The sequence below is a fragment of the Manis pentadactyla genome, chromosome 3 (assembly GCF_030020395.1).
Source record: "Manis pentadactyla isolate mManPen7 chromosome 3, mManPen7.hap1, whole genome shotgun sequence".
NCBI classification, from domain to species: Eukaryota; Metazoa; Chordata; class Mammalia; order Pholidota; family Manidae; genus Manis; species Manis pentadactyla.
Genome location: NC_080021.1, coordinates 89,581,725 through 89,609,071, shown reverse-complemented (window position 1 = coordinate 89,609,071; position 27,347 = coordinate 89,581,725). Strand labels below are relative to the sequence as shown.

At 45.2% G+C, this 27,347-nt stretch overlaps 1 protein-coding gene and 1 long non-coding RNA gene across 5 annotated transcripts in view; one reads left to right on the top strand and one right to left on the bottom strand.

Moving 5' to 3' along the window:
- Positions 1-27,347, top strand: part of DIP2C (disco interacting protein 2 homolog C) — a 307,297-nt gene that overhangs the window by 54,952 nt on the left and 224,998 nt on the right. The window lies entirely within an intron of this gene.
- LOC130682896 (uncharacterized) lies at positions 15,789-26,197 on the bottom strand. Its single transcript, XR_008996325.1, has 2 exons — positions 24,363-26,197; positions 15,789-16,175 (listed from the first exon to the last, which is right to left on the bottom strand). It is a non-coding gene; the product is annotated as an uncharacterized LOC130682896 (long non-coding RNA).

The following is a 27,347-nucleotide window of genomic DNA, read 5'->3' as shown; positions in this document are numbered from 1 at the left end:
GGAGAGCTCCAAACCCCAGAAGAGAAGCACAGTGGTGGCAGAGTGGACCTTGTCCCGTGGTGTGGCTGCAGCCGTGCCCCTTGCTGCAGCCATGCCCCCTGCTGCCCTCCTCTAGGCTTGGATGCAGCCTCTGGGGTCTGAAAAGTGCCCTGCGGGGTGTGTGTGGGGCCTGTCATCTGGCCCAGTGTTGTTGTGGGCTGATGCCCTCCACGCTGCATGGTATTTCCTTGGTCACACAGGATTCATTCTGCAGAGACAGCTTAGGAATAGGGAAGAAAGATGAGCAGCCAAACTCCTTTCACATGCGCCCGCTCAGCACTCCTGGTGCTTCCTCTGCCGAACCCACAGAAGGCTGGGGACCAGTCATGCCCAGCACAACACCACGGTGGGCATGGGAGGTGGGCTTATGTCTCTGAGAGACTGCAGTGAACCATGCTTGTGGGTGCTGGAGAAATGGGAGCCTCTTGAGGCAGGTGCATGCACAGGGGCACCCAGCTCGAGGGGCTGGGGGCACTCCTGTGGTTTCAGCCCTTGAGAGAGTTGTGTGGGTTTGATGGAGGACTGCCTGTTCCACTCCCCCACTCCCGCCATCCAGCTGACTGTAAATAGCCTTTCAAGCCTCTTTGTTTGGTAAAAATTCCTGAGAAGGCCTTTTACAGCATAATCATGTGAGTTTTGGGGCTGGATAAACAACTGCAAGGATTGGGGATCAAGTGTGAGTTGTTTTGAGGGGGCCTAATATCCAGAGCGAGGGGACAGGGAAGTAAAACACATGCTGCTTTAGAAACGCACATCCCATGTATGACATTGGAGACTGGTCTTATAACAGCCTCACATCCAGATCCAGAACCGGGATAGGGACCTACTTCCACTTCCTGAGGAATGTGCCTCACGAACAATCAGAATCAGACAGTTTACATATTTGGGCCAACGCCAAGGGCAAGGGCAAGAGTAGCTGGATTGTCTTCTTCCAGCCTTGGCTTGATGGGCAGTGACAGCATCCAGAGCAGGACACACTCTGTCCCCGGGAGCAGCTGGAGCAGCACTGGTACCTCTGTGTGTGCTGGGGCTGTGGGGGTGGGACTGAGGGAGGTGTCCCCTTGGATGGCCAGGTAGGCGCAGGGAGGCAGTGGCGACCCCAAGGCGCATACACGTGGGTCCCTGGCCACTGGGGCAGGTCCACAGTCAGTGCTAACCCATAGTTTATTCCGTGGTGTTCCACACAGAAAGCAGAGAATTCAGGCCGGTCAGCACCTCTGCCCTGGTGCTGTCCCAGCAGTTGTCAGTAATATTATTTATACTCCTCCAACCTTAGGCTTTTTTGGTAAAAATATGAAGGGACAGAAATAGTTCCAGGGCATTTAAAGACTTACATAATCATTAATAGGCCTGGTTTTATGATGTCCCCGTGTTAGTAGCAAATCATGAAACAAACCCATTTAAATGGTTAAAAAATGTCTGTACTGTTCTCACTTAGGTGGCGTTCGTTGTCGATTGATGCCTGGTAAAATGTTTAATATTCTTGTAATGCTGCCGTTGGCCTCAGCGTCCTGTCTTGAGTTGGTGCCCCCTTCAGCACCAATTACAAGGGGCCCAGGGTGGGTAGAGGCACTGACCTTGGGCTGAGAGGAGACCGGCAGATGACCTTTGTGGGCAGCTTCTGTCCGAGGACACAGTCTGTGTGGGGGGTAGCTTTAGCTGGTGGGCCACGTCTGTTTGCCTGCTTTACTCCCTTTTCTTCTGTTAGTCTGTGGGGTCAGGCAGGCCATTTGTATCTCTGTCAAGTCCTGGTAAAATTGCTCCCAAGGTAGGGTCTGCGTGATTGCTGCCACGGATGTGCATGAGGCTCTCATGGGCTCCATGAATTCACCCCACCTCCAGCAGATTCACTGGTTCAGTTCAGAGCCGGGGTGGTTTCTCTCCCTCTGGAGTTTAATTTTCTTTCAAGAAGCTGTCTTACCTTTGTATGTCCTAAAGAATAATATTTTAAATAGTTGAATAAATACCTAAGACTAAATTGGTTAATAAATGGTATGTCTCATAAAGAGGAATGTTTAATACCAAGTATTACATGACCGTAATGGACATGTTAGATAATCACATTAACATGATGAATTTTGGTTTTTAGAAACAAGGATATTTGTTGATGGGATCTGCTTGCCGTTGCTTATTGTTTATACACCTCTCCAGTGCTCTGTGGCAGCATGTGAAGGTGTCATCCTTCTGACAGGCAGGGAAACGGAGGAACGGACTTGAATGTGAGTCCAAGCACAGGTAGCTATCGCGGGGTCAGGTGATGGCTGCAGCCCCCAGGCTTTGGGAGTTCATCTTTATGCCCTATTTCACCATCAGCTGAAAAACTAAGCTTTTTCCCTTTTCTAATCAATGCAGACTTTAGTTGGTTAACTTAAGATGTAAAAAATGACTGCTTTCAGGCTTCTGATCACAACACAAGTAGCAAATGGTTACTTTAGAGTTTCTGTTGTGCCCTAAGAGGAGCCAAGGTGGATGCTAAAGCATTTCATTCTTTTAGTTTTCTTGGTAGAATATTTGATGTTCTTCTCAGTGTCTAAAATCCTGGGTGAGTAAATGGCTAAAGCTTCAATTAAGAATTTGTGTGGAAATGAATGTCTGCTTCATTGTTTACTTTTTTAAGTTTGTGATCATATTTTATTCAGTTGAATAGTATAAAATTGCCAATATTTAACTGTTTTTGACCTCAAAATGACTTCATATGATTTAACCTAATGTGCAATGTTGATATAAGAAGAGAAAGGCAGTGGGACAGGAACTAACAGAGCCAGGAGGACTCTGTAGGACCAAACAGAAAGCAGGTCCCCAAGACAGGTGGCCAAGTGGCATTTGCTTTTGTTTCAAAATATAGACAAGGGAAGATCCAGCTTTACTTAGCACAACTATGTTTGGTCTGTTCTCCTCACCTGTCAGTTGACGTATCTAAAAGCAACTAAACTCTGTTCAGAAGCCATTGGGGCTGCTCACCGGGCTATTCACCTGGGCCACTCACCTGGGTTATTTCTCCTGAGCTGCTCACCAGGGCCACTGACCTGGATTGTATCACCTGGGCCACTTACCTGGATTATATCACTCAAGCTGCTCACCTGAGCCACTCACCTGGGCCCACCCGGGCTGCTTACCTGAGCTACTTACCTTGTGGCCAGCCCTGGTACCGTGGCATCAGGGCTGTGCCTCCTATGTTCCAGGGAGTTGTGAGACCAGGTCATGGATGGGCTCATGGTGGTCACAGAAGGAGGAGAGTGTGTAGGGCCATGTGGGGGCTGGGGTGTCCGAAAGGACCCTGCTGTGCTTCATACCTTGGCAGCTGGCTCGCTGGGGCAACCCTGAGGCCCAAAGTTGTGATTTCCTCACAGTAGTGCTGGTCCCCCCACCCCTACCACCAGCAAGCGTGAGTGGACATGATACTCTTGCTTGTCCCCTCATCCTGTGCACGGTGGCCACTGAGGCTGCCAGGCTCTGTGCCCTGGTATTGTCACTGTTGCTATTCTCCGGGAGGGACAGTGTGCAGGGTGCTCTGAGAGGAGGTGGGCTTGCACCGTGCTTTCCCATGTGGTTGGTGTGCCACATTAGGGACAGGCTCAGTCCTGCCTCCTATGTACCTGCTGGCACATGGCATGATGGTCACAAACACTGGTGTCTGGAAATCACATGGGGTTGGTGACGCTCCTCTATACTTGCCCAGAGGCCCTGGAGCTCCATTCAGGCTTCCTCCAGCCTCCTGATTCCTATTCTGCAGGGGCTGAGTGCCTTGCTCCTCATTTAACCCACCGTGGAGACAGGGCCATTGTAGACAGGTTCCCATCTGTCAGCCAGGTAAGCCTGTCCCCTCAGAAGCCCTTCCACGGAACTGCAGCCCACCATTCTGGGTCCAGGAGGGGTCGTGGGTACTTGCCCCAGCTCAGGGTCAGTGGCCTCTGCAGAGGTTTTTCATGTTGACATAGAAGTAATTTGTAAGTAGTGTTTCCTCTGAATGTTGATAGACTCTTCACTGCTTTGTTGCAGTGCAATCTTGAGCTGAAGATATTTAATAAAACAACCTTTAAACAAACTGCATTTTAAATACTACCCCCAAATATATGCCCATGAATGTTTTCTTCTTCTTGTGTGGCTGCTCTGTCCTTTACTTGAAATGTGAAATTATACTTGAACATTGTTCTCTAGCTCTACTCTTAGACTGGCCCATAGTTCATCGATGAAATATAAGAATTTGCGCAGTGGTGTTCACCGTCTGAGGAACGCAATTTCCCAGCAGTCAGCTTGTCGTGGATGCTCCGCCAGCCTGGAATGGCCTCCTGCGTGGCAGAATTTTTCCCCCCAAGTGAGCATTGGGCACAGGTCCCCATTTCATTGTCTTAAATGTGGGGGTGGCAGGCAGCACGCCAGATATTGGAGCTCCTTTCCCTTCATCCCTAGGGTTTTCATTTGAAAGGTTTATGTTTTTTGCCTCAATTTTCCCCACATTTGTTTCATGGACTTTGTGCATTTAGCTAACTCATGAGGTAAATAAGTGAAAAGGGCTCTTTAGTCACCAGTGTGACGTAGCCAGGCTCAAATCAACTGGGTATTGGAAGCTGCTGTGCAAACTGATGGTATTTTTTAGTTTTTAAAAATAGTTTAAGTGTGGTTATTTGTCCTCCAAATGTGTAACTATCTGGTGGTTCTGTCGAGAGAAGTAGAGCCATGAAACTGGTTTTAAAGATGCAGGGGTGGGGTTACAGATTTTACCAATAATGGAAAAGTACCTGGTCATCTGTTAACTGGAGCTAATTACTGTATTCCGGAGCAAGTGCATGGAGTCCATGCTGGAGGGCTGGTCTTGATGGTGGAAGGGAAGGGAGCCAGCTCTGCTACCATCCCTGATGGCTGCTGTGGGTCCCTAAGCACAGGATGGCGACTCTGGGGCACCGGGTGGAGGAGCTACTGCAGGTCCCATGGATCCTTTGTGCTCTCAGGTTCTACTTCTGCGTTGTGACTCCCATCACCTGACCCTCCCTTGCTCCTGCAGATGACAGAGGTGTGGGGGGCCTAGGGGGAAGAGAGCACCAGGATAGGACTGTCAGGGCACCACATGGCCAGCCTATGTGCCTGGGAACAGGGCAGTTTCTGGACAATTGCACCATCCAGCTGAGGGTGAGCAGGGCGAGGGAAGGAGGGCCCTGGGTTCCTGCCACTCCTCCTCCTCCAGGAGCCTCTGCCCACCTGCGACTGACATACTCCCACCCCATCCCCAACAGAGTTTGCTCCATTCTTACGTCCGCTTTCCTGAGGGGTCAGATTCGTGAGCCGTACAAGTTAATTTCTTCCCTTCTGTTGCCCCTTTTCCTCAGTTTATTGACTGTGTGTGAATAGCCAGGCACATTAATTTGTATTCATATCTGGTGTTTAATTCACCAGAAACAGTTTTCTCTCACTCTTGACTACTTATAAAAATGTAATCCTTCATAGAGTGAGGATGTGTCATTTCTGGACACAAGATACAGCCTGCCAGAAGACCATTGGTTTGGGAAACACGTTATGTTGCCTCAGACCCAGGCAGTGAATAAAATGGAGAGTCCACAAATAAACCCACACAAATATGGCCACTGGTTTTTGACAAGGTGCAAAAGCAATTCAATGGATAGTCTCTTTAACAAATGGGGCTGGAAGCATTGGGCACCCATATGCAGCAAATGGAAACACCTCATAAAAAGTTAACTCTCCAGTAGCCATAGCTCTAAATGTAAAACTCTAGAACTTCTAGAAGAAAACATCTGAGAGACCCTAACCTGAGGTTAGGCACAGAGTTCTTGGTCATGATGCTCTGATTCATAGAAGAAAAACTTAACATGAATTTATCAAAATGAAGAACTTCTGTACTAAGCAAAATGCGGAGACAAATTACACACTGGGAGAAAATATTTACAACTTACATCTCTTACAAAGGACTTGTCTCCAGAATATATAAAAGACTCCCAAGATTAAATACTAAGAAAACAGCCTAATTTAAGTGAACAGACTTGAACAAACACTTCATTGAGCAGGATTATAAGGATGGTAAATAAGTGCATGAAATACCCCATGTGACCAGAGCTACTGAAATGTAAATTACAACCCTGATGAGATGATTTTACTCACATATTAGAATGGCTAACCCAGAAAACCTTGATTAACAAGCGCTGGCCAGGATGGGAGCAGCTGCAGCTCTCCTGTGTTGCTGCTGGGAATTCAGAACGGTCGCCGCTCTGGTAAACAGCGTCACAGTTGCCTACAATAGTCAACCCATACTTAATAAGTGACCCAGCAATCCCACTCCTGGATATTTGCCCTAGAAAAGCGAAAACTGATGCTTAACAAAATGCTGTGCTGAAATGTTTACAGCAGCTCCATTTATAGGCACCAAAAACTAGGTGAACAGTGGTGCATCCATGCCGTGGAACACTGCTCAGCTTAAAAATAAATCACTGATACACATGGCTGTGTGACAATCCTCAAAGGCATTTTGCTGAATAAAAGGAGCTTGTCTCAAAACATTACAGTCTGTAAGTTCCATTTATATAACATTCTGGAAAAGACAAAGCAATAGGAGTGGAGAAGAGAACAGCGAGTGCCTCAGGTAACCACCGTTCTACTCTCTCTGAGTTGTGCTTTTTTTAGATCCCATGTGTAAGTGAGGTCACACAGTATTTGCCTTCCTCTGTCTGACTTATCTCACTTAGCATCACTCTCAAGGTCCATCCATGTTGCCACAAATGGCAGGATTTCCTTTTTTGCTGTGGCTGGAAAATATTCTGTTGTATATATATATGTGTGTGTGTGTGTGCCACGATTTCTTTATCCATTCATCTATTGATGGACACATAGGTTGCTTCACCCCTTGGCTATTGCAAACAATGCTGCAGTGAACATGGCGTGCAGATACCTTCAAGACAGTGATTTCATTTCCTTCAGATAAATACCCAGAAGTGGATTGCTGGATCATATGGTATTTCTATTTTTAGTTTTTTGAGGCACCTCCATACTGCTTTCCACAGTGGCTGTACAAATTTACATTCCCACCAACAGTGTAGGAGGGTTCCCCTCTCCCCACATCCTGCCAACACTTGTTATTTCTTGTCTTTTGGATAGCACCCTTTATGACTGGTGTGAGGTGATAGCTCTTTGTGGCTTTGATCTGTGTTTCCCTGATGATGAGTGATGTTGAGCATCTTTTCATGTGCCTGTTGGCATCTGTATGTCTTCTTTGGAAAAATGTCTATTCAAGGACTTTGCCCAATTTTTAATTGGATTGCTTGTTTTTTTGGCTATTGTATGAGTTATTCATATATTTTGGGTTAACCCTTTGTCTAGTAGATGGTTTGCAAATATTTTCTACCTTTCCATAGGTTGCTTTTCTATTTTGCTGATTGTTTCCTTTGCTGGGCAGATAATTTTAGTTTGATGTGGTCCTACTTGTTTTTGCTTTTGTTGTTTGTGCTTTTGGTGTCAGATCCAAAAAATTACTGCCAAGACCAATGTTAAGGAGATTTTTCCATTTTTTTTTCTTCTAGGAGTTTTACAGTTCAGGTCTTACATTTAAGTATTCATTCCAGTTTGTAATAATTTTTGTGAGAGATGTAAGATAGGCATCCAATTTCACTTTTCTGCATGTGGTTACCAAGTTTTCCTAACACCATTTGTTGAAGAGATAATCCTTTCACCCTTGTGTGTTGTTGGCAGCCTTGTCAAATATGAGTTGACCGTGTGAGGCGGGAGGTTATTTCTGGGCTCTGTGTTCTACTGCTTTGGTCTATGCATCTGCTTTTATGCCAGTACCATACTGCTTTTATTACTACAGCTTTGTAGTGTAGTTTGAAAACAGGGAGCATGATACCCCCAGCTTTGTGATTCTTTCTCAGGATTGCTTTGCCTATTCAGGGTCTTTGTGGTTCTGTATGAATTTTAGGATTTTTCTGTATCTATGAAAAATGCCATTGGAATTTTGATAGGAATTACATTGAATTTGTGTACCAAGGACATTTTAACAATATTAATTCTTGTGATCCATGAACATGAGATATTTTCCCATTTATTTGTCTTCAGTGTCTTTCATTAGTGTTTATAGTTTTCAGGAAACACTTGTATTTCTACCTTGACTTCAGACAGAATTGAAATTCATAAAGATTTTATTTTTATTTTTTCTTCTGGAGTCTTAGTAGAAAGGTAGAAAATATTTGCAAATCATTTACTAGATAAAGGGTTAATATCCAAAATATGTGAAGAACTCATACAGTGAAATAGTCAAAAAACAAGCAATCCAGTTAAAAATTGGGCAGAGGACTTAAAATAGACTTAGTAGATAGGGAAGACAGCAAAATAAAGGTTAACTTTTAAAACACAAACTAAAAAAATAATTTAAAAAACATCACAATAGTCCTCGGAAAAGTTACCCTAAATTACTTTATGAAAATGTAAGTTTCCAAAATATAATTTTGCATTTTTTTTCCAATTTTTTAAAATTAAGGTATCATTGATATACAATCTTATGAATGTTTCACATGAGCAACATTGTGGTTACTACATCCACCATCTTATCACGCCCCGCCCCCCGCACACACACACCCCATTGCTGTCACTGTCCATCAGCATAGTAAGATGCTAGAGAGTCACAACTTGTCTTCTCTGTGCTATACTGCCTTCTCTGTGTCCCCCCTGCATTATGTGTGCTAATCATAATACCCCTTAATCCTCTTATCCCTCCCTTCTCACCCACCCTCCCTAGTCCCTTTCCCTTTGGTAACTGTTAGTCCATTCTTGGGTTCTGTGAGTTTACTGCTATTTTGTTCCTTCAGTTTTGCTTTGTTCTTATACTCCACAGATTAGTGAAATCATTTGGTACTTGTCTTTCTCTGCCTGGCTTATTTCACTGAGCATACTACCCTCTAGCTCCATCCATGTTGTTGCAAATGGTAGGATTTGTTTTCTTCTTATGGCTGAATAGTATTCCATTGTGTATATGTACCACATCTTCTTTATCCATTCATCTACTGATGGACACTTAGGTTGCTTCCATTTCTTGGCTATTGTAAATAATGCTGCGAAAAACATAGGAGTGCATATGTCTTTTTGAATCTGGGATCCTGTATTTTTAGGGTAAATTCCCAGGAGTTCAATTCCCGGGTCAAATGGTATTTCTATTTTTAGTTTTTTGAGGAACCTCCATATTGCTTTCCACAATGGTTGAACTAATTTATATTCCCACCGACAGTATAGAAGGGTTCCCCTGTGTTGAGTTTTAATTTATGTTTTTATTTGGTGAGTTGAAAGAAAAGCTGTAAATATTGGTAGGGGCTATAGACATGGGCAGTTTAAAGGGATGCTGGTAACCCTGTGACCTGGAGAATTAGGAAAACCTCACTGTAGCTGGAAGGGCTCTCATTGGTGGATGCAGACTGGTTTGGTCCACAAACCTGTGTGCCTGGACCCACTTCCTGGGAGGACCCCTTCCTCTCTGACGTGGTCCTTTTGTGAAAGACATATTGGTATGTATTTCTCCAGGGTTGGGGTCTGGGAGACATGAGCTGCAGACAGCCCTTTTCTCCAGCAGTGGACGGGGTCTCAGTTCTTGAAGCCCCTGTCCTCACCCAGAGTTGAGCCTCAGCTGGAGCTTGTTAGAAGTGCAGCGTCCCCACCCCTGAAGATAGGGTCTTTGCTCTGTGTAGGTGGCTGCCAAGAGGCTTGTCGAGTGCTGTGTCTGAGCAGCACTGGTCTCATGGGCTCAGTCTCTGCTTTTATGTCCTGGTCCCAGTCCATCTTGCATAGTTGGGGGTAAAAGGGGGCATCACATGAAGAAGGCTTGGCTAGAGGGGTCCTCTGAGAACGTGGAGTCACAGTTCCTTTGCGTGTGACCACTCAACTAGAACCTACCTTTTGACCCCTCAAAGGTGGCTACGGTCAGTAATTTTATAGAAGCACAAAATCGTTTTGTTTGTTTCTTGCTAAATCCTTATTTTACGTATCTGGTTGTGGTGGCCAACACTGGTTACTGCCCACACCCATTGAGCCTGTGTTTGCGACTGTCACTGCATTTTGTCCCTGTCAATCAGGAGGTAGTTACTGTCATCTGCATTTTACTGTGGAGGAAATGAGAGTTTAGAGGGTTTAGGTGACTTGTCAAAGTCAGCAGGGACCCAGGCAGCCTGGCTTTAGAATTCATCCTGTTGACCACTGCCTGGCCCCGGAGGGTGTGGATTCTTCCCTTTCAGGTCTTTATTTTATGGTTTGGAAGCAGAACCAAGACATCCTATTAATGGACCAGACCTTATCAATTTTGAGTTGCATATGTTCTCTGAAACTGGCATGGCTGGAGGGTGGAACAAAGGTAAATACAAATGTTCTGCTGGGAATGTGTGTATTTTGTATTTTATTTCATCAGGGCCTGAAAATGTGTTTGTCACAGCAGAAATTTTACTTGTGAAAATCTGTTTACTGAATATTGCGTAAACAGAACAGGTTTTTCTGTATTCTAGTTTGTAAAGTGTTTTAGAATCACACATGTAAACGGGCCACCCATGTTAGAGCATAGCTGGTGGATTCGCTATGAAAGTTTGCCTGGACACGGCGCCATGGAGCGAGCATCCCTTGTGTGGAGGGGTCTGTCTTGAACCTCCTTCATGTGAACTAGTTCCTCAAGCAGCTGAGGGATGGTCCTGGGGCCCTGGCCTGCAGCCCCCAGCTGTACAGGCACTGGAACTCTGCTCAGGTTCTGATAGACTCCACATCGTGGGCACGACTCACTGCTGAACCTTGGTTTCACAGTCTGATGTGCTCTGCTCTCAGCGCAGCACTGGGCCTCAGCCTTGGTGGGAACTTACCATCCCTGCATTTGTTTTCTTTAACTGTTAAATAAGGCCCAACAATTGCATTGTTTTTCTCTCCCAGAGACATTTTAAGAGTTATTTAGGTAGAAACTTAGAATTGATGAAATGACTGGAGAAAGTACCTGGGGGCACCCAGCCTGCACAGTAGCTGGGCCATTTCTGCCATTTCATGGGGGTTTGGGGCTAATTGTGCTGGGGCTTTTGGATACCATGAAGAGGTTTTGCTTTCTAGCTGAGCAAACTGCTCTCCCCTTTAGGTAGCAACTGGGAAATTTGGTGCAAATGAACAAATGGGACACCCTCTGTCCTGACTGTTTTATGTGGTGGTTGAGAGCATGGACATACAGTTACCTGCATGGTAATCCCTCAGGGCTGGTTTATCATCACTGGTCAACAAACAGTTAGAGTTCCTTCAGTTAGGATCCCCTGACAAATTTCTGCCATGTTCTGCCGTGTTCTTCCATGTTCCCATTGCCTCTGAGAGGCCCTGGGGGAGTCGGGCATTGGGACAGGCTGGTGGGCTTCATGCCCTGTGGACTGCTCCAGGCCCAAGGTCCCTGGCTCTGCTGTAGGGACACACTCCGTCTATAACCTCTGTGCTCTGAGCTCTTTCCCTATCTAAGCTCGGTGTCTGTAGGATTTCCTAACAGCCTTGTTACTGTGTTTACTCACCCAGGATCTGGCTGCATCTTGTTGGGTTACCCAGCAGGGTTGCTTCATCTGTGTTCGCAGTGTGATGCTTTGGGAGAAAGTAGATTCTTAAGAAACATTGAAACAGTGTATGGCTGGCCACCACACTTGTGGAGATGAGAGGCCGAGGATTCTGGATCCTGCAGAGGGATGGCTGTGCATCCCATCAGCTGTTCTCAGGGTGGCCTAACCCATCACTTCTACCAGCGTCTGGATCTCTCTGTGCTGGGCAGAAACAGCCTCCTCATTGGCCACATGGCTGGTAGGTCCTCATCAGCAGGTGTCATGGGCCTGGCAGTTAAGGTCCTCCAGCATCTGCTTGGCGGGAGCTGATAAAGTGGGCAGCAGACCGGCTGTGAACCCTCCTGTCGGTGCCCTCCTCAGCTCTTGTGGCCTAGACCTCCCACCCAGGGGACTGCAGGTGCAGCCCTGGGCGCAGAATTCGGAGCCTCCTTCCCAAGGAGATGCATCTGAGCAACAGCTAAAAGCCCTCTGGGGGTCTGCTTAGCACCAGGTGCAGATTCTGAGTTAGGGCCAATAATCACCACTCAGAGCTGTTTGGCAAGAGTGAAGCGACAGTGGACATGAAGGCACAGCCTGGTGACTAAGCGGGGCAGCCTTCCTTCCCAGTACCCCAAGCCCTGCTACAGGGAGCCTGCCACCTCCTTCCTTTCCTTTGAGAACTGAGCTGGTGTTTCCATGTCCTCCGCTGGGCCCAGGCGCTGGGAGCTTCTGGGCCATGGCCCTCCCTGCCTCACAGACTGACAAGCCACTCAGCAGTTTTGGGAAGGAAGTGGTGGGCCCAGACCTGCCCCATTGCCCCTTGGCCTTTGTGTGCACACCAGCCTCTCACCAGCACTATGCTGCCTTTAAAGGTTTAGGAATGTAACTTAAAGTGTGTTATTAAATTTTAATGTTTAAATAAATGGGTTGGATTTTATGGCTTTTACTTGATATCTCCTACCATTGATTTTTCTTTTCCCCATAAGAAAGGAAGCATTTTAAGGGAAAAGCAAGATGTGACCCCATTCAGGGACCTAGAGCGAATTCTGAAAGCTCCCATAAGGCAACAGCCTAAGCAGGGAGCCACTGCAGCCGTCATGCTGAGGTACAGCGAGGCGACCCTGCCGTGGAGCAGGAGGTGCGGGAGGGAGGGCGATGATCGACCTGGTCTCCTGCTCCTCTGCCCCAAGGAGCTGTGCCAGGGGCCCAGCGGCCTCTCCTAGACCCCCGCCTCTGCTGTACAGCCTCTGCACCAGACCCTGAAATCCTGAGCCGTCCCCAGGGCCCACAGCACCACCCAGGCCAGCCTTTCCTGTTTTCACTGCCTCATGACCCACACATGTTCAGCAAATTTGCCAGAATTTAGACTTTACTTGGTGGACCCACTTTTTGGTTGAAACAGGACAGAGGCTTGCCCTGGTGAGTAGAAGCAGGAGGTGGGGACCCCCACTGTCTGGGGTCCGAGCAGGCAGACTGGGTGGAGGGGCTGGACCCCGGGACTGACACCGAACATTGCTGAGCACCTGCAGGTGACCCTGGGCTCCGTGACCTTCCTGTTTCCCCCGTCAGCCCAGCAACAAGCCTACCCCAAACCTTGAGGCCTGAAGCCACCCTTCTCTGCTTACAGGTTCTGTGGGCCAATGTTTGTGCGGGTCAGTGGGATGAAGGTTTCTGCTCCACGGGGTCTGGGCTGCAACTGGAAAGGTGAAAGGCTGAGGTGCTTGTGCTCTGGGCCTGAGTGATCTGGAGGCCCCACCCAGCCCTGGCTGCCCCTGGGCTGGGCCACGCCTGCCTCAGGGGCCTCAGTGGAGGGCTGGTGATGCTTGGGTGTCCTTGGGGTGGACTGGGTGCTTCCCCAAGCAGATCTGGGAAGTGCTAGAGTCTGACCCAAGCTCAAGAACCTCGGGCCTCCCAGGGCAAGTGCTCCAGCCAAATGGGTGGAAGCCACCTTCACGGTCTGACATCCCAGCCATCCTTCCCGGCCCACCGTGAGCCAAGAGGTGGCAGATGGAGTGTCAAAGAATTTTTGAAACAGTTCTGCCCCTGTGGTTTCTGTTTAATAAAGTATGTTTTTCTCACTTCAAAGTCAAACCAGAAGGCCACTAGCCTAGCTCGCCTAGGCACCTGTGGAGCGTGTTCTGGTTGCAGGATGCTAGGAACTGTCTGGAGCTTGGGACGGGGGTGGAGGGGTGGGGGGAAAGCATGGAGTTGGAGGTGGCCTGACACCTCACGAGGCTTGATTGTCTAGAGGGAAGTACTAGTTTGGGTCAGTATTCCTGTGAACTGAAGGCCCACTGTGGAGCTTCTGAAGTTGCATGCTCACTGGCAGGTCTTTGTGGGGTCAGGGTGCAGCCATGTTGTTTGTAGAGCTGTCTGTGGATTAATGGCCATTTGGGCATGAACCTGTTTCACATGTAACTGAGCAGACTTATGCTGCCATTCTTTCCCAAACACCTATAAATAACACCTCAAATGCTCTTTGGCCCAGTGTCTCTGCCTGGTAGCTCCTCAGTAATGATGGAAAAGTTCTTGATGTGCCTTCCTCCTTAATTCTAAATGGGAGTCATGTTTTTCGCATTTTGAAAATCATGATATGGAGGGCTCTTAAGAATTTGGAAACTGGCTTTTCTACCCATTTCTCTTGGATTGGTCTCCCTATATCCTGAGGTTGGATAGATGGGAGGTGAATTCAAGGTCCAGGCAAGCCTGGAGGAAGCAGGCGAACGACTTCTCCATCTACGTCTGACAGGCTTTCGGAAGAGCTGCTTCTCCTTTATGTGCTGTGGGTTTTCACCTGATCACTAGTGTCTCTAATTATAGGTGAGCAGCCGTGGGCATTGGGTACAAAGCCGGCAACAGTGGGGTGGCTTGGGAACCAGGCATGATGAGGGTCAGACAGAGATTTGGAAGCAATGAGATTTTCCTAAAAGAGTAGATTTGTGTCCAAAGTAAGCCACACACCAGTTGCTACACGTGCTAAGTGAGTACTGTGTGCCTGGTCACAGGATGTGGAATAAGCAGTCTTATTAATTCGGAGACTCTGAGTGTTTCATCTGTTTAAAACAGTCACAGACTGATGCAGAACCACTGCTTGTCAAGCGTGTTTTAGGTGCTTATCTCATTAGGAAATGAGATAAGGGGAGTCCTCAGCAAGCAGGGCTGGCTTGGAGGGTGAGCGCACATGCAGGACTTCTGTGTAGGTGTACTTGGAGTGGCATGTGGGGTGTGAGGCAGGGCCTGCCTGGGTCTGGCTTGGTTGCGCTGAAGGGCTTTGGGAGTCTGTGAACAGTGTTTGGAAAGAGCACCTATATGGCGCTCAGTGGGACCCTGGGGAAGCTGTGGGCCCCACGTTCCTGTGAACTTTGACATTGTAAAAAGCAAATAACCTGCTCTGCCGAGAGACACTTGAAGAAGTTGTACTTCTGAACCTTATCTTGAAGAGAAACCTGGTCCCAACAAATGTATATGCATGCTCACACATGTGCACACACAACACAAACGCATATGTACACTCTGCTTCTATGGTACTTAAGAAATCATGTTAATATAGAAACATAAAGAAATCGTGTTAATTTAGAAGTACTGGAAGTTAATATAGAATGTTCTCATTCTAGAGAGCAAGTGTGGTGGATTGCTTCTCCCAGTCAGTCATCTTACGGCATCTGGGCTGCTGCTCTGAGGGATGGGGGTCTCCGTGCAGGAAGGCGGGTTTGTAGGCACTGAAATGGTACCATCACTGCCATGTGGGCACCTCCCTTCCCCAGATGGGCTGACCACAGGATATGGGGGCCAGGGCGCCGGGGTCACCAACCCCTGGTGTGGGCCCAAGTCAGCCTGGGCTCCAGCCTCACCTGCATCACATTTAGATCCTTGGCCTTAAGATTCAGGTAGTTCGTCCAGGAAACACGCTTCTGGTCCAAGCTGCAGTGTCTCCAAGACACTCGAGGGGCTCAGGGCCTCTCAGGAGGTTGCCCGCATGGAGACCCTGGTTTATGCCAGAGGAAGGAAGCACCCCAAACGGGATACAGCCTTATTCCCCTCAGACGTGGGGCCCGGCAGGGGGCAGGAAGCCTTTTCAGTTGAAAGGTCCCTTATTTAAAGTCACAGCAGAGGAATCCTAGTTCATGTTCTATGACTTCTACTTGGACTTGGCTAGAATCTCTTAGAAGGTGGGAGAAAACAGTGTCACATGCCACATCCCAAATCAGCCAGCTTTCAAAGTCATAGCAGATATAATTTTAATGATAGTAAGACTTTTAACCATTTGCCTCTGAAATAAAACAGCAAGAAGCAGAACAGAGCATCCTTTACTCTCTAAGGTCTGTTGATTAGAACTGATGTGGAGAGTGTGGGAGTTGGGGCTCAGAGACCCACCTTCTCTGATGGGGACACAGGCACCATGTCCGCTGTGAATGAGGACTATGACAACGGTGATTTACCAGGTGGGGACTGAGACCTCGTGTGTGGAGCTGCCCGTGTGGTGAGACACTAAGTGCTGGCCCCTCGGCCACCGTCGCCTGCCACCCTGGGCGACGCAGCATTAACACGGGTTGGATCAGAGTAAGTTAGTTTGCTTTGAAGACACTGTCTTCAGGGCTCTGATGTCTGAGTCTACAGAAACCAAAAATAAAGATGTGAAAACATGACATTTTTCTAAGTTCTTATAAACTCTGTTATTTGAAATAGCCCTTATGGGTATTAATTTCCAGAAAAAAACTCAAGCCCTTCTTAGAGCCTGTCTTGTGTGTGTTAACAGTAAATACTTGTATTTTTTCCTTCTTCAAGAGATAAAGGATGAGTCCAGCAAGTTGCTTTTATTCATGGGGAAAAAGAGAGAACACAGGGACAAAACTTAATTTTGTTTTCCTCAGTGTGTGTGTGTGTTTTCAGCCTGACATGTAAGTCATTGAAACAGGTGTGTCTCTGAGAAATGACTTAATTGTTTAAATTACCAGGTAAAAACTTGCAGGTTAAATTTCATCCAGTCTGTGGGTGTCCAGAAGTCCCATCTTTGTTGGGAGCCTACGGGACTTGTGGGTTTTCAGCTGGGGGACCTCAGCGTGTGCTGCAAGGCGCATCAGCTCCTGCTCTTCAGTTATAGTCTCGTGTCTGAGACTATAATTCATCATAAGCACATGGGACCCTCTTTAAGATGATAGCTCTTCTGGGTGATAGCCTTTCGAAGATAATATTTTTTCACTTCTACATCCTTCACATTAAAACTTCTTTTGTGATAAGTAGGTATTTTGTGATTCATTTCAACAAGAAATTGACTTAATTTCGTAGTTCAGGTTTTCATTAATCACTTTATAACTTAACATAGAATTAATCCTGAAGGTAGATTTGACAAAATCTTTCTGATTTTTGATTATTCAGATTACCTAGTAGAGAGCCCAAAGGAACAATGATCAAGGTTGCTGGTAGTTGCACTGTTTAAAGCCTGTTGGATATAAGGGCTCCATGGGGATGGCTGGGCTCAAGTCAACTCCCCACCTGCTCCTCCTGGGAACCTCTGGGGTTTCAGCTATGAGATGTGGCTTCCAGCCTAGTCACACAGTTCCTGATGTTTGACCACAGGGGCCGCCCTGGGTGTCAGGAGAGACCAGTTAAATCTCTTAACGTCGATGTCACCAACGGGAGAATCAGCTGATAGCTGAGTCTTCTGGGCTGGCTCTGTGTGTGTGTGTGTGTGTGTGTGTGTGTACACGGTGTGTGCACACGTGTGGTGTGCATGCATGTGGGGGAACCCTGCTGCCCACAGCGGCTCTGTGACTGTGTATCTTGGCACCTGCAGGGTTGCTTGGCTCAGTTAATACCTGCCCCATGGCTGCCAGCATGCCTTTCCAGCAGTTTGGTGTGGTCTTGATTCTGAAAAGCTGGAATCAGGGCTCCAGAGCTGTGTTTCAGGCCTGCAGAGCTGAAGTGAGCCTTGTCTGCATTCTCAGGGACCCTATGAGTGCTAGCTTGGTGCAGGTGGTGGGTGTGGGACAGGGTCCCTGGAGTGGTCACACATGGTCCTCCTGAGGCAGTGGCTCATTGCTCAGTGCCGCACACGCCTAGTGGCCTGTGCAGGCATGCTGAGCCTCAGCCGGCAGCTTGCCTCCCTGGCAGCTTTCTGTCCCTTTGTCCTGCTTTGGGACGGCTCGAGAAACAGAGCACAGGACAGGACCTTCACTGGCTTCCTGTTGGTACAGTGCCAAGTGCCGTGGGTGGGCTGGCCGGCAAGCCCTGCTTGTCACTGGGTCACCGGGGGCACCACATCCGGCCAGCCTGGTGGGGCTTCCCCCAGAGCACAGGGAGGAAAGCAGATTGGAGAAGTGCTGGAGCCTGACCCAAGTGCAGTGGTTTTTCCCAAGACCTGCTGTATTCCTAAATGTTCTTTCTATTATGGTCCTAACATTTCTTTTCTAAAGGAAAACAGAAATTGAGTTTTTCTTTAAGAAAATGTGTCTTTGTCCACCTTGTTTGCCATTTAACTATTCTCCAAACGTTCTTGTCACACAGTTGGTGTCTCTGAAGAGCCACCCTCCTCCGGAAAAAATTTGGAGAGACTCCGAGCTAGCTGACAGTTCGGGGAGACAGGTGGGCGCATCACATAGCCTTGATAAAGTGCACAGTAGCATGGCAGCGTAGTGTTTGTGTTACCGAGGTCAGTGGGAAAGTTTTAACACATGAGCTTAGTTTTCTTTGGGCTGGAAGGGTCACCCCTCACCCTTGAGCAGAGTCCAAGGCTCGTCCCTCTGGAAAAGGTGATCTGCATGAGCCAGGGTCAGGGTGCAGGCTTTGAGATGATGTGGGATCTGTCAACCAGTTTCCTAAAACACATGCTGGGTGGAGGGGTTCCCAATCAGCTAAAACATTGCAAAAGCACACGTTGAATGGTGGTTACTGTTGTTTTAAAGGTTACCATAACTTTCCTATTGTTTTCAGAGTAAAATGCCTGAGGAATAAGGCAAGGTTCAGACATGTTTCTAAAGCTTTTCCTATCTAAATATTTGACTTTTCTGTTGTTGCTACATGTGTGGTTAAAAGGGGATTGAAAACCAGGGTCTGGCTCCATGGACTCCAGTGTGTAGAAAAGGCCATGGAGTCAGGCTGGGACCTGGGCCATCCCTGCAGAGCCCAGCTCTTCAGGGCGGACACAGATCCAGAGCTGGTGGTCGCAGCGAGGTCACAGGTAAGGCAGGGCAAACCTGGCCCCAGTCCTCTCATACACAGCTTGCATCTGTGTCTCCATGGGTGAAATCGATAAGCTGTCCGTGGTTCTTGGGAAGGAGCATCTGGCTGTGGTTATCCTGTGGGCCCCTCAGGGTTTCTGTTCACTCTGCATTTTTCAGTGGTTTTTAAAATCTGGATGGTAATTGGATAGAATCTGCTCTTCTAACCTTCATATTGTGCATTTAATATTTGTTTATCAGATGATTTTCTCTTAGTTATAATCCTGATACTAATAGAAATTACTTCCATTTAATGAAACTTACTATGAGCTAATCTTTTGCATACATTATAGCCATCTTGAGAGGAACTGTTGAATTAGGCAGTGTTACCTGCATTTTACTCACATGGAAGATGAGGCTTGGAGACAGGAATAAATGTGTCCAAGAGCAAGTGCCAAGCAGCGAATGTGCTGGGTATCTACCTGTGTGTCTGCCCCGTGCATGCACAGCTGAGCTTTCCTGACTTCTTAGGACATTGTGTTTGTGTTGATATCGGAGACTTAAAAATCACTTAGGGAAATTGGCTATTTTTAAGGGATCTCACTGTAAAGCTTTGGTAAAGAGTCCTTCTGTGGAATAATTAATTGCCTTTTATCTTTTATGGAGGTCCTAAACAATGATTCACTCCATGTAAACTTTTCCTTTCTTATTCCCAAATAGATGCCCTTTAAGTGCTACTGGTGAGCCTTCCATGCCCTGTGTACTCTGAGCAGTATGCCTCGGCAGTGACTGTGCTCGTTCAGATGTTGAGATAAAGGGGTAACCCTTGGTAACTGACTTTAACGCACTTGATTGCATTTCAGAGACTTGATGACCTGTTAAAAAAGTTATTAAGTCATCCATTTTACTTAATATAAATATTAAGTAATTTCCTCTGAGGTTCCTGCCTTCCTCTGATACTTATTTTTGAAGAGTACATAGTCCTTTGTCCTGAAAGTCTTAGACGTGGTTTCTGGGCACCCACCCAGTCGTCCCAGCTCAGCTGTTACAAAGCAATGTAGTTCTCAACACTGCCATTAACAGCATGTAATAAAGTATGCTTTTTTTCCTATACTGTAGATGACTTCTTCATGATGAAAATGAGAGTATAATTACTGGCCTGGAAGGTATGCAGATTTTCAGGGCTCTGGCACACAGTGCACACCCCTTCTCCGCCTCTCATTCCCCGGGTTCCTAGCAAGCCCTGTGGTGTTACTTGCATCACTGGGGGAAGCCAGGTATGTAAAGCATCCTCTAGGAAAGTGAGGTAGCTTTCCAGAGAAAATGTTCCTTTTGCATTTATCTGGCTTCTCAGACACAGTATGTAGGTGTCTGCAGACACACCCATAGTGCAGTGGTACTCGTGTTGTCTCACTTACACTGCTCAGTGGCCCTTTTGAGACAATGTGATTGTCCCTTTCTGTGTATGCTACATTTTGTGGGGGAGTAAAGTGGTCACACAGTTTTGTAAATCTACCAGATTTTATAAATCTACAAACTGCCCAAATGGTGGTGTCTGTGAAAATACTGTGGCGACTGACAAAACGTCGTAAGTGCCTTTTATTATATGTAGCAAAATGGCCTTATCTGACATTGTTTTGTTTACAAGGAAAAATCACACCTTCTAAAGATGATAGTTGTGATTTTACATCAGAAGTTTTCTCATCTGAAAGTGGAAACTTCCATTCATTGCTTTGCAACTAAATTGTAGAAACTTACACATACAATTATTTCTTCTTGATCACTGGAAATTCTGAGAACCTGAAAAGGCTTTTTCATAGCTCATCATGATGTCTGGCTCCATCTTATTAAAACCAAGAACAGGTAGAAACAGTGGCCTAGTTAGTGATCCTGGGGACCAGGTGTATGTCACATGGGTGGGAGTCCCCAATCCAAATTATTGTTCTTCCTATACAAATTATATAACATTAGTTTTCTCCCCACCCCATAGCCACCAGGTTTCCTACTTTTTTTGTGGTGAAGCACTGTGGGTTTTTAAAAGGGGACTTTCTATATTTATTTGAACTGGATCAGGTCCAAAAAGAATTACCAAGGTAGAGAATGTGGCCTCAGATTTCCTTCCAAGCAGGCAGGTAACAGATAATGTCTCATGTGGGTCATGGTATGTTGGGCTTGTGTGTATCTCCTCAGATAATTGAGTCTGGGCTGCTTCCCAGGAGCTTCTCCTGTAACCCAGGATGTGCTGAGACGTTAGGTTTCAGGCCCAGGCTGCACTTGGGAGCTATATGGGTGAGGATTAGATGGTGTAGGTGGGCAACTGGGGGCTTTTGTGCAGGGGGTCTCCTCTCCTGCAGTGTCGAGGGGCCTGGAGGGGAACACCGACCCAGAGTGTAAGAAGCATGATGTCCCCGCCAGCTTGCTTGCATCCTGCACACAACCTCACTGTTCGTCCCCTACTGCCTCTTGGTTATTAATTCCATTTCACAAAGCCATCTGCTGCTTAAAGGATACAGTTTTGTGGAAGTTCATCAGGAAGACATTGAAATCATTTTGTATAAATCTTCTGGATCCTGGCATTTTCATTCTTGATTTTCTCCCTAGGCATCTAAGCATTGCGGAGAAAAAAATCTTAAAAAAAACACATTTTTTACTGGCAACTTTGATGTGCAGTTGGTTTGATGTAATAGTTTGGTTTTCTGTAGGTAAATTTCCTTGAATTCTGCATTCCCACAAACTTGTTTTTGTTTGGAGAAGACTTTGTGCATTCAGTTGTTTGTGCATTGATTTGTAGTGAAATTTGTATTGATGTGCATACTGTTGACAGGCAGCAGTCTTTCATTTAGAACTTAAAAAAATTTTTTAAGAATGTAAACACATAGGCTATTTTTTCCAGCTTAATTCAAGAAAAAAGAAACTGTAAATAGAATAGCACAGATCTTATCAGAAAGGTTATATGGATTGGTTGGTGACTGGACTGTGATCTGTAGATGTGGCTGCTGGTGGCCGATTCAAAGGGTCTTCCTGGGACATTGCCTATTTCAGCAGAAGATTAAGAATAATTTCAGATGAGACTCTGAACCAGAAAGTTCAGTAGGAACTTTAAGAGGCTCTTTGTTCCACAGGCCAAAATACTGAGGATATGTTTCTAATTTTTTAAAAGAAAACTTTATTGTTAATTGGCCTGTTATATACACACACTGGGAAACAACCAATCTTTATTGTCAGGCCAGACCTCTAAGAGAAGGTGGCCTTATATTTTTCATGGTATTTGTCACTAGCTGTATTCATTAAAATTATTTTTTTATAATGATGAGTTCTAGTTTGCAAAAACAAATCACTTATGTATAACTGGCAGTACTTTGGCAGAGTGGTATGGGGCAGTGTTCTGCAAGGCCCTTTCAGGGTCTCTGTGCATGTACAGGTGTGTATGTGCACACATGTGCATATACACCAGATGTACATTATACATGTGTGTATGCACACTATATGTGTACCTTATATGCATGAATATATACAGTAAGTACACTGTACATGTGTATGTACACTATATGTGTGTATATTATATGCATATATGCTGTATGTACATTATAAATGTGCATATGTACACATGTATATTTGCACATTGTGGATGCATGTATACCATATGTACATTATATATGTGTGTGTATGTATACCAAATATGTGTACATTGTCTGCATATATACTGTATGTACATTGTAAATGTGTGTACACTGTCTCCTTTGTATGTGCACATATACCACATGTAAACTATATATGTATACATTGTATGCATGCATATTTCTCATATGTATAGTACACATGTAGTTGTCTACATTACATTGTATGCATATACACCATATATGGCACATGTGTGTGTACATGCATGTGTATATATTATATGTACCTATACACTATGTATATGTGTACATGCACCACATGTATTTCTGTGTATAGGTGCCATATGGGTGTATACCATATGCATGTTGTAAGTATATGTATGCATTCTGTGTGTGTGTATATATGTGTATGTGTACATTGTGTGCATATGCACTATACCTGTACATCACACATTTACTATATGTATGTACATTGTGTGTATATATACATGCATATATTTTGTGTGTGATATGTATATGTATGCACATTCCCTGTACATACACTATGTATGTTATAATATGTATACTGTATTATATATGCTATATGTACAAATAGTACAAGTGTATATGTTACATATATACACACCACATGGACTTATATACATACATACTACATGAATTCATATGTACATACCTTATATACACAAACACTGTGTGTAAATGTGTATGAACATTATGTACATATCCTATAAATGTGAATACACTGTATAAACATTGCACATGTATATATGAATGCTAAATATACACTGTATGGACATATGTGTGTATACTATACAGATCCGTATACATCGTATGTGTATGTGCTATGTATATGTATTTGTGGGCACTGTATACACCAAGTATGTCTATATACTGTACAAATATGTGCCATGTGGATATGTGTGTCTGTGCCCAGGAATTCGGTTCCAGCATGGGGAGAATCTAGGTGGGAGAAGTGGTTCTTTCCTACATGGTACATGAAGCTTAGACCTTTGCTGTAATGCAGGAAACATTCATCTCTGTGATGTGTGTGTTCACTTAATCATCCCAACAGCCCTTTGAAATCAGTTTTGTCCCAGGATGAGAAAACTGAGATTTAATAGTGACAAGGTGACTCGTGGAAAGAAAGGAGATTTAAAGTAAAACTAGCATTATGTCCGCTGTCTTGTTTTCCTTTACTTCCTTATTAGAACCTTTGTTTGTTACCACTTAACTCCATAAATTAGGAGTTGCTACCATTGGTAAATGTGTGTTCATAGTCCTGCTGCTTATCTTTGTCTAGAGTAGGGACTGTGGTGTATTATCACTATGTAGCAGAATCCCTCTGATTTTGATAATATGGACAGTTAAAAATAAACACAGTATCACTCCTTAAAATTGGAAATGACACACAAGCTCATTTAGGTATTATTTGGAAGGATAAGAAGAAGGACATTTAAGATGAGAGAAGTGTAGAGTGTGTTTAAGTAAGAAATAAAAATAAAGCATTTTAAGTTTTAAGTAAAAATTTGACCTTTGTGCAAAACATGTCCAAATTTTGGATTTGAGAGTAAAATGCCTCAAATCTTAGATTACTTGTCATTCTGGAATTTTAAATAAGTAATTTCAGTTTGCCGTTTCTTTGGGAATTTTGCTTTTGGTGAACAATTGCTAGAATATTCTGGGTTTTTTGGAACAAAAGGAAAGGTTGTCTCAGGTGAACTTCAGGTTCAAGTTTTGGAGAAACAAGTTGTTTGCAACTTTTAAAAAGATGCTTTTTGAGGGCTTTCTTCAAAAGTTAAAAAAAATACTTTGGATTTAATATCAGCCAAGTTCACCTTACTACACCACCGTAAATTTCTCGTGTGTGTTCACACACTCTTTATTTTGTTATTCTGGTTATTTAACTTGCCACACAAAGGAGGTCTTATCCTATGGTCAGACTAAAGTAAACTCCTGGCTGGTGACAGGGCAACACACCCTTCTTTTGGCCATTTATTCCTTTACAACGTTCACTGAGTTCTTACCATGTGCCAAGCATGGTGTCAGCTGCCCAGGATATGAAGATGAATCCACAGTTCTTTAATTCCAGAAGCTCTCAGCACACCCAGAAAACACATAGTCACGGCCAGTGTGACGATGTATGTGCAGCACAGGTGCACAGATGGCTGTGGGCAGAGAACGCAGCTGGCGTGGATGTGATGAGCTCTTCCGATTTGCGATGGCCTTTATTCATTCCTACTTTAAATCCTGATGCTTTTCTTTTTCTACCTTAAAAAAGAAATCATTGCTAATCACTGGTGAATTAGGGATAAATAACATTTATGTGTTCTAAACCTAGTGATTTATTCATTTAACTGGGGGCTCTTCTTGATAGGCATGTAATATGTCAAAAGATGGTTCAATTTTACATTGTCAGAGAATTATTAAATACCTCAGGGTGTATGCTTACTGAAATTTGCTTATTTATGAAATGTAAGCATTTTATCTTTTGCTGATAGGTACATTTCAGATGCAGGGTGGTTGGTTCAAATCTAAACATTTTGAGCAATATCAGATGCATATATAAGTTCCTAATGAACAAAAAATATATAGGTCAAATACCAGTTAATGTTTTAACTAATTAAATGGAAAGTGGACATTAACTGGAGGTCAATCTTGACTCTAATGTATTTGTTATTTAGCCTCAATAATAGCATCTGGTTTGATTAACTGGGGATAAGAAAAGTGACAGAAATAAGCATTAATCTAGTTCCTTACTGTAGGCTGAGTGAGTCTCGTGCTGAGTGACTTACGTTCAGGCTGAAATAATCCACAGAGCAGCCTTATGAGCCGTATGAGAATCTGCGGACGAGAAATAGACTTCGAGGGGGTGGAGGGGGTGGCACAGTCACAGCCACGCTTCATATTTATACACATGGATAAACAACTGTCAGGGGTCAATTGTGGTTAAATACAGTTAATTCTAAAATGTGACTTAGTCTGTGGAGGATCAGCGTTTACAGTATTGTCATGGCTGATGCTCATAATTAAGAATGAAAGCTACTTTCACTGTGGGGCATATGCCAGGGCTAGAGTGGAGCTGTTCCACACGTGTTTGTTGGTTATGACACGTGTGGAGTGCTGCCAGCTGGTGCTTTGGGAAAGAGCTATGTGGTTTGGGAAATACTGGCCAATACAAGTGTACACAGCAGTTTAACAGTCTGAATGACTTTTGTATTAGACACATGTGATTCTTAAGTCGTCACAGCCGATGTCAGCCAGTGAGTACATCCTGCTTCCCGAAACGGCATCTGAGTGGGAAGGGGCATGCTTGACGCCACCGAGACCGGAGTCACTGGGTCTAATGCCAGCTTGTGAAGTGCTGGCTCAGTGCTCACTGGGCAGGGAGGGATGGCTCAGAGAAGGTGGCACTTCACTGTCACATGTTTCTGAAAATGGCCCTGGGAGTTGGTGCATTTCTATCCCTGAACTGATTTAGGGTGGAGAGCCTGCTGGTGGCAGCGCGGTGACTGCGGTCAGGCTGGATGGCACCCACCAGGTGCCTCCCCAAGCCTGGAGAAGGCATCTCTTCTTGTGGCAGGGCTTCTGGGTACAGAGGACAAGTACACCCTTGCCCAGTGAGACAGCCACTCTTTGTACCCTGCTGTGGATTGGCCTTCCTGCAGGTGGTGTGCTCTGCACGTGCGGGCCCCACCCTGCCCGGGTTTCAGGGCCATTCTCTTGCCTCTGATGAGCGGGGTGTGCTGGCACAGGGACCTCACAGGGACAAGCACTGGCCTCCTGAGGCCCTTGGTGCTCTAGGATCTGGATCCCTTAAAGCACCCAGTGTTTAGATGCCAGAGAGATGGGCCTGGAGGGTCTGAGCACAAGTCTCTGCTGGGTCCCTCTGTCCTTTTCATTCCTTGTAAAGGACACATACCATAAAACTTACATTCCCTTCCTTTAAACAATGCTGCTTGGCCACCAAAAGAAGTTTTTGCTAGTTATTGCTGGTACTTGAAAACATCCACTAATAATATGTGACCCTCAAACGAGAAGTTTTTTACAAAGCAATCACAAAGGATCCTGTTAATTGATGTTTTATGTATAACTAATGAACTGTACGCATGGTAAACTTCATCCTCTGAGTTTCAGGTCAGAGCCCTGCTCTGGAGTTCTTTACAAGAGAAATTGAGAGCATGACACATTGGGTGGAGAGAGCCCCCTTATTTGTCTGTGGGTATCCTCACTGGGTCCTCGCATCGTTCAGCCAGGGCTTGCGAGCGGATGGGTTCCATCAGTTCTGAGCGGCTGCGTCAAACCAGGTCTGTCCTGGCCCTCCCTCCTTTTCCGTCTGTGGAAGCCATTCCCACCGTGCTGTGAAAAGAGAGTTGGCATGTTGAATTAAATAAGTCTCTCCCGTGGCAAATGAAATCATATTTTTTTGTACAATTTATTTCTAGTTTTATACCTTTGTGGTCTGAGAAGTTGGTTGGTAGAATTTCAATCTTTTTGAATTTACTGAGGCTCTTTTTGTGGCCTAGTATGTGGTCTATTTTGGAGAATCTTCCATGTGCACTTGAGAAGAATGTGTATCCTGCTGCTTTTGGATGTAGAGTTCTATAGATGTCTATTAGGTCCATCTGTTCTAGTGTGTTGTTCAGTGCCTCTGTGTCCTTACTTATTTTCTGTCTGGTGGATCTGTCCTTTGAAGTGAGTGGTGTGTTGAAGTCTCCTACAATGAATGCATTGCAGTCTATTTCCTCCTTTAGTTCTGTTAGTATTTGTTTCACATATGCTGGTGCTCCTGTATTGGGTGCATATGTATTTATAATGGTTATATCCTCTTGTTGGACTGAGCCCTTTATCATTATATCATGTCCTTCTTTATCTCTTGTGACTTTCTTTGTTTTGAAGTCTATTTTGTCTGATACTAGTACTGCCACACCTGCTTTTTTCTTGCTGTTGTTTGTATGAAATATCTTTTTCCATCTGTTGCCTTTTAGTCTGTACATGTCTTTGGGTTTGAG